The 8,672-nt window shown below is 28.7% G+C and overlaps 1 protein-coding gene across 3 annotated transcripts in view; it reads left to right on the forward strand.

The window, feature by feature from the left end:
- LOC108909733 (homeobox protein aristaless-like) overlaps nucleotides 1–8,672 on the forward strand; it is a 146,415-nt gene that overhangs the window by 117,530 nt on the left and 20,213 nt on the right. The gene's annotated exons all lie outside the window — the stretch shown is intronic.

Below are 8,672 nucleotides of genomic sequence, written 5' to 3' on the forward strand. Positions count from 1 at the left end.
CAAAAGCATTTGAATTTGCCGATATAAAATAGGTGCGATAAAATTCTATTTATATATTTCTTTCCTTGCGAAAGTTTTTGTCCGTTTTTATCACGCCGCCATACCGGTCGCATTGTGCGAGGTGAGGTTTTACAGTGGACCAGTTTCCAGTGCCGTGCAGAAGTGTATTTTTAAATCAATTTCGAACTGACCTTTTTGATTTTTTCTTTACAAAATTGTATTTGTAAGGGTCTCCTGTACATCCAGAATTTTTTTTTTGGATAAGTTCTGAATCACCCTGTATACATAATATAAATGATTACAAATCACGTGACTGCCGATCTTAGGCAACCAACATTGCACGGCTGGTATTGTCAACTAAAAATCTCTAAATCTCTCTAGTAATTTTTTAAATTTAAGACAAATACAGTTGAGTAAATTTAAAATAACTCTAAAGCCGGCTCCAGATGATGTGATCATTTGCCAAATATTTGTCAAGTGGAAACAAATGCCGTATCGTGCGATTGCAGCATATGGACGCATTATAAAGGATGCACCGTAACAAGAAACTACAGTAAATTAAATAAACGGTAATTTATTTATCTTTAATTTTTGCTGTAATTTTCCCATATATTATAATTTTACACGTAAATTTATATTGTAAAATTATTTCGTGTATTGTAATTTTACCTCTTGCTATTGTAATATTAATTTGTGGTTATACAATACAAAAAAGTACTTTTACAATGTAATTTGGCAATTAATTGTAAACAGGTTTACAGTCCATCGTACAATTATTACGTTATAATAATAATATATTTTATATATTAACCACAATGTACCTACTTTTTTATTTCATATACAGTTCATGTTAAAATGAACAAAAGAGTGTATAAAATTTATATTTTTAATAACGCCCAAATTTAGGCTTCTTTACGGTAGTTTGAAGCACTCAAAAAATGTTTAATCTTATTACGTGATGTAGTCAAAATTTGCTATTTTTTCCTCTTTTAAGTTATTTGTGTTACATGATTAAGATTTTATTATTTTTTTAAATCAAACACATTCAGTAAAATGAAAACAGAGCGCCTACTGAAAACTATATTGTATGTAGGCTTCAGGTAGAATAGCAGCCAGCATGTTATTATAATATCTTTCATAAATATATAAGTTATTTTATACTTAATTGCTAGGGATGTTAAAAGTACAACTGTATATTTTTTGCAAAATTGAGGGGAGCATAACTATAATTATTTTTAGATTTACTAGTATATTTGTAAAATTACTGGTCTTTTGTTGGTGTGTCTGTATTTATGTTTGACAAATATTTGGCAAGTAACCACATCGTTTGGAAACACTATAAAACTATTTTTTCGCAAAAAAATTTAATCGAAATATTTTGTTTGAAATAGTATCTCTCGTAATTTTCAAAATTCTGTTTTAGTTTTTCCATTAACATGTCAATTCATTAGACTTTGGAAAACGCGACGGCAGAACCAAGACGTATAATTTTAGAACATTTGCGACAAATACCTATGTGATTACTTTATTATTACTCTAATTACAATATAACTAGATAACCATTTTCCCATTATATTTTATCAACTAAACACATTCGATTTAAATAAACTAATTAAGTTTGTTCATATACATTTTTTGCGGTGTCCGTTTAATGGTAAACGTCGTTAAATAATTACAGCTACTTAAAATGAGGTGAAGCATATCTAATATTGGAAGTATATAATTTATTTATTTATCTTGAAATGCCGAACCGTGAAACAGATTTAGTGGTAATTAATTTTCTAATCTATATATTAATAACTACTGATTTTTTTAAGTTACGTAACTTCGGCACACTTAATTATAAGATTAAAGATCGTTGGATGATAAATGGACATTCTCGGGATCTTGCCAGAGAATTCGAGATCAGTTGACACCGATTTTACATGAAATCAAAGTTGCAGGTAAAATGAATGTATGAAGATGCTGATTTTGTAACAGTGGGGAATTATTGAAGAACAAAATTAGAAGCAGTAAATACGAGGTCTGTTCATAAAATAACAGAACTTTATATTTTTTAACATTGTTATTAATTTTATATTTTATTGGTCCTTGTCACCTTCAAAGTACTTCCCTCCCCTGTTCATACTCTTTTCCCAGGGGTATCTATATATTCGTAACGTTGCGTACGACTTAGAGCATTATCTCCGTAAGCATGTTTCAAAAGTACAAACGTTTCCGTGAAAGTTTTCCCAAGTTTCACGCAAAATTTTACGTTGCATCGTTTTTTAAGAAAATAGCACATTTTAAAAACCGTCACTATAACACTTAAACATGTTGCACTCAAATAACAATATCACAAAAACTAAATGAAATATCAACAGTACAAGATGAAGGTCAATTTGTCACTATTTTTAATTGCATCAACTTTTTTTGTACAAAATTNTCACTTTCTACGAACTAACACAAATGATGTCTTGTTTCACCATAACACAAACGCTTCACCATAAATTAAAACGATATCCATCAACTCCGAGTACACGCAAACCATTTTTGACACTAACTACCCATTTTTGACACCAACTACTAAAAACGTATTATAAGAACCACAGATAACAGGTAAATATCGCAACGACGATTGCAAAATCCGAATTCAGTATTCGGAGTCGATGAGGGCACGTGGCGAATGATGCTAGAGACTACAGTTGTTCAGCTAAGTAGTGCTTTAATGTGCTATAACTTCAATAATTTTTTTCTCAGAAACTATAAGGATTTTACAAACATTTTTTTCACAATATTGACTCTATTTCTCATACCGCATCTATTCCCAATTTTTTTTGGATAAGTTGTGAATCACCCTGTTAATATATACATAATATAAATGATTACAAATCACGTGACTGCCGATCTCAGGCAACCAACATTGCACGGCTGGTATTGTCAACTAAAAATCTCTAAATCTCTCTAGTAATTTTTTAAAATTAAGACAAATACAGTTGAGTAAATTTAAAATAACTCTAAAGCCGGCTCCAGATGATGTGATCATTTGCCAAATATTTGTCAAGTGGAAACAAATGCCGTATCGTGCGATTGCAGCATATGGACGCATTATAAAGGATGCACCGTAACAAGAAACTACAGTAAATAAAATAAACCGTAATTTATTTATCTTTAATTTTTGCTGTAATTTTCCCATATATTATAATTTTACACGTAAATTTATATTGTAAAATTATTTCGTGTATTGTAATTTTACCTCTTGCTATTGTAATATTAATTTGTGGTTATACAATACAAAAAAGTACTTTTACAATGTAATTTGGCAATTAATTGTAAACAGGTTTACAGTCCATCGTACAATTATTACGTTATAATAATAATATATTTTATATATTAACCACAATGTACCTACTTTTTTATTTCATATACAGTTCATGTTAAAATGAACAAAAGAGTGTATAAAATTTATATTTTTAATAACGCCCAAATTTAGGCTTCTTTACGATAGTTTGAAGCACTCAAAAAATGTTTAATCTTATTACGTGATGTAGTCAAAATTTGCTATTTTTTCCTCTTTTTTAAGTTAATTGTGTTACATGATTAATGATTAAGATTTTATTATTTGTTTAAATCAAACAAATTCAGTAAAATGAAAACAGAGCGCCTACTGAAAACTATATTGTATGTAGGCTTCAGGTAGAATAGCAGCCAGCATTATATTATAATATCTTTGATAAATATACAAGTTATTTTACACTTAACTGTATATTTTTTGCAAAATTGAGGGGAGAATAACTATAATTATTTTTAGATTTACTAGTATATTTGTAAAATTACTGGTCTTTTGTTGGTGTGTCTGTATTTATGTTTGACAAATATTTGGCAAGTAACCACATCGTTTGGAAACACTATAAAACTATTTTTTCGCAAAAAAATTTAATCGAAATATTTTGTTTGAAATAGTATCTCTCGTAATTTTCAAAATTCTGTTTTAGTTTTTCCATTAACATGTCAATTCATTAGACTTTGGAAAACGCGACGGCAGAACCAAGACGTATAATTTTAGAACATTTGCGACAAATACCTATGTGATTACTTTATTATTACTCTAATTACAATATAACTAGATACCATTTTCCCATTATATTTTATCAACTAAACACATTCGATTTAAATAAACTAATTAAGTTTGTTCATATACATTTTTTGCGGTTTAATGGTAAACGTCGTTAAATAATTACAGCTACTTAAAATGAGGTGAAGCATATCTAATATTGGAAGTATATAATTTATTTATTTATCTTGAAATGCCGAACCGTGAAACAGATTTAGTGGTAATTAATTTTCTAATCTATATATTAATAACTACTGATTTTTTTAAGTTACGTAACTTCGGCACACTTAATTATAAGATTAAAGATCGTTGGATGATAAATGGACATTCTCGGGATCTTGCCAGAGAATTCGAGATCAGTTGACACCGATTTTACATGAAATCAAAGTTGCAGGTAAAATGAATGTATGAAGATGCTGATTTTGTAACAGTGGGGAATTATTGAAGAACAAAATTAGAAGCAGTAAATACGAGGTCTGTTCATAAAATAACAGAACTTTATATTTTTTAACATTGTTATTAATTTTATATTTTATTGGTCCTTGTCACCTTCAAAGTACTTCCCTCCCCTGTTCATACTCTTTTCCCAGGGGTATCTATATATTCGTAACGTTGCGTACGACTTAGAGCATTATCTCCGTAAGCATGTTTCAAAAGTACAAACGTTTCCGTGAAAGTTTTCCCAAGTTTCACGCAAAATTTTACGTTGCATCGTTTTTTAAGAAAATAGCACATTTTAAAAACCGTCACTATAACACTTAAACATGTTGCACTCAAATAACAATATCACAAAAACTAAATGAAATATCAACAGTACAAGATGAAGGTCAATTTGTCACTATTTTTAATTGCATCAACTTTTTTTGTACAAAATTTTTTTGTAAAATTAAAAATTATTCCATTTTCTTTCTCAATTACTTCACATTTTTTAATTTATAAACATCCTGTACATCAAAATTTAAATTTGTCTGTAGTAATACGATTATTTTAACAAGCAAACATTTTTTTAAAGAAATCACATTTCTTAAGGCAATAGAAAAAATTTTCCTCTCCTAGCAGAAGTTCGTAAACACATGGTATATTCAGTGTTGACCACAGTGAAAAACGAAATATCCTGTACACTTTTATTAATTATTCGACTTGAGCATTCATTCTGTAAATACAGTTAGGACATTTATTGTGTTCATTTTGATACCAGTAAGTAATTTATTTGCATACATATAATATCTCTTGGGAATATCAATTCCAATATATTGAGAATATAAATAATCCATTACTAGTTACGTCCTTGAGAAGGTAACGTATTGTAAACAAATTATACTGATGTATGTAAATAGCTGCATAAGTTTTATCATATATATAATCAAAAAAAAATCTCTGACTGTTATTGAAAATGAGTTTAAAATCACGAGCCTTCAACACATTTTCANAATATCACGAAAACTAAATGAAATATCAACAGTACAAGATGAAGGTAAATTTGTCACTATTTTTAATTGCATCAACTTTTTTGTACAAAATTTGTGGACCACACTGAAAAACGAAATATCCTGTACACTTTTATTAATTATTCGACTTGAGTATCCATTCTGTAAATACAGTTAGGACATTTATTGTTTTCATTTTGATAGCAGTAAGTAATTTATTTGCATACATATAATATCTCTTGGGAATATCAATTCCAATATATTGAGAATATAAATAATCCATTACTAGTTACGTCCTTGAGAAGGTAACGTATTGTAAACAAATTATACTGATGTATGTAAATAGCTGCATAAGTTTTATCATATATATAATCAAAAAAAAATCTCTGACTGTTATTGAAAATGAGTTTAAAATCACGAGCCTTCAACACATTTTCAAATTTAAATTGAAACATAAACTTCCAAAATCGTTTGAAGAAACATAGACCATAATAAACTCGAAATTGCTTTGGGAACGGGCAGCCAATTTTTATTTACGTTGTCTCGATGACTATTAGTAATTGTATGTATTGACTGTTAAAAGAGGGACAAATTAAAAAAGCGCCATTGTTAATACTAATCTATATAGAAAAGATGTTTAGATGGTCTGATATTAGGAAACACTATAATAATTTATTCAATTAAGAATATTTAAATAGGAAGATACAATTCTCGTAAACTAACTAACAAATTTAAATAAGAGAAATATAAGTCATTCATCTCACACATTAGTTGATAAATTAATAATAAGTCAAACTTGAAGACGAAGCCACTCTGATCGCGGTTCGTACTTGAATGGATGATCATCCTGGGAAGGCTCGCGATGCTCCTCCATCTTTCTAGTGACCTGTATGTTTGTGTATTTCACAAACTAGACGAACTTTAGCGAGATTTTTATATAAAATGATGTACCATCTCTCGGAGGATATGTAAAATCGCTGTACGTCCCTTGTCTATGCAATGTTATATAAATGAAAGATCCATTTAACAAACTAAACTCGGACTCATTTACTTTTATTTTGATTTATATACAGGGTGTCCCTGAAAAGGATGGACAACGTTTGACTACAGGTTCCTTGGATGAAAACAAGACTATTTAGCCTAACTTACCTATATACAAAAGTGCACGCCTACTGAGATATAGCCTTCTAAATATAGAATAGATAACTTATATTTTTCAAATAATTTGGAAACTATTTTTCTTAGAAACTTCAAATTCAATTCAATCAAATAAAATAAGGTGATGTGTATAAAGAAAATTGTACACCGATTAAATTATCAGATGATTTATTGATAATTATTATAATTTAATTTTGTGATTACCCACAACCTTGATAAATTAATAAATGTATAAATTAATGAATTTAATTACACATAATGTTATCATCAAATTACTTTTTTTTTCATTAAAAAAAAAACAGAAGACCCAAACGTCATTAATTAATTTTGCTGTTGTCTTCATTAAATTCTCAATTTGCATTTGATTTATAATTATTTATTTCTTAAATGTATTAAAATATACAGAGTGTTTACTAAAGAATGGGCCATACTTTAAGGTTAGCTTCCTTGGTCGAAAATAAGGTGATTTAAATCAATATACCTTAGTACCATCTTGAGAAATGGTAAAGTAATCCATACATTTGCAGCAGTAACTTTATACCTTATTTTCTCTAGAACGATGTATTTCAGCGATATGCAACAAGTTTTAAAATAACTACTCATTTTCCAAAAATATCGATCATTAAAAAAAATCTGAAGGAAACAATGTAGTGGAAAGAGCGCTCAGATCGCCCTCTATATTTATCGCAAAAAACAAACAGATTTATAACACAAAAAACCTATTTCCCCAAAATTTGAATAAAATTACCCAATAAATAAATTATCGTAAAAAAGTGAAATAAAAAAAAAACACTTTTTCGGGTCTATAACTTCTTATGAAAGCAAATAGGTACTTCAGGTTAAGTTGATTTAAATCACCTTATTTTCATCCAAGGAAGCTAGCCTTAAAGTATGGTCTATTCTTTAGTAAACACCCTATATATTAATGTTCATTTAACACTCACTATTTTTATTAAAGAAAACCAAATCTGGAAGGAAACTTGCAAGAGATTTAAATTCAAAATTCATTTCATAACAAAATTGTATTTAATTATTACATATTGCGGATACAAATAATACATTGTTTCTCTTATTAGAAAAACCTACTTTTTGTTTTATAATGTTATACTTTAAATTCCATCTAGAAGCAATTCGACGTAGACCAATGTATGGAAGAAATCAATTCGGTTTTAAAGCGAGGTTAAAGCGATTAGTAAAGGGTTTCTTCCGCTTGAAGAAAATTTAAACTTAATTATTATCGGAGACACTTATAGTTGTTTTCTGGACCAAATAATTGGTTAAAATTGATTAGAAACTGTACAACTATTTAATTAAAATATAAAACGTACCGATATCTGGCTTATGTTAAATAATAGTAATACGGAATTAATTATTTAAATAATGTAAAAGTACTTGTATTAATAGAAGAGAAAGAACGCAACATAATTAAAACCTGTAGTAGAACTTAATTAGCATATTTATATATATTATTAACAAATCAGGTGATGTTTGCTTATACAGATGGTGAGTATGAAAATAATAGAAATATAAAAGATAGACGAAGTATTGATTTAAAAACAATTTATTTTGTATACAGGGTGTTTCTAATATAGGGTTCCAAACTTCTGCTGCGTTTACAACTCATTAAAATAAGCCAAAAAGTTCCTATTAACATGTGCCCTAAAACGCACCCTTAGGAAGTTATATGCCCTTAAAAGGGCTCAAACAAAACTGATTTGTATACTTAAATTTTCCACTAACTACTTTTACTAATTAAACACTGCAAAGCTCAATTGACAGTTTATCAATAACTTAAATTGTTAAGCGTTGTGGCAACGTCAGTCTTTTATTTGCCATGGTAAACAGATTTTTGTAATTTTTGGCCTAATAACTTAAAGAGCAGAGTAATTTTCAAACTCAATTTACTCGAAAACCATTGGAAATATCGATTTGGACAAAGATAATAGTAGTAGTAGTAAAGGGACGGCCTCAGCCTGGCAATTAGGCCACAAGTG

Source organism: Anoplophora glabripennis, unplaced genomic scaffold (assembly GCF_000390285.2).
Source record: "Anoplophora glabripennis isolate ALB-LARVAE unplaced genomic scaffold, Agla_2.0 scaffold335, whole genome shotgun sequence".
Lineage (NCBI taxonomy): Eukaryota > Metazoa > Arthropoda > Insecta > Coleoptera > Cerambycidae > Anoplophora > Anoplophora glabripennis.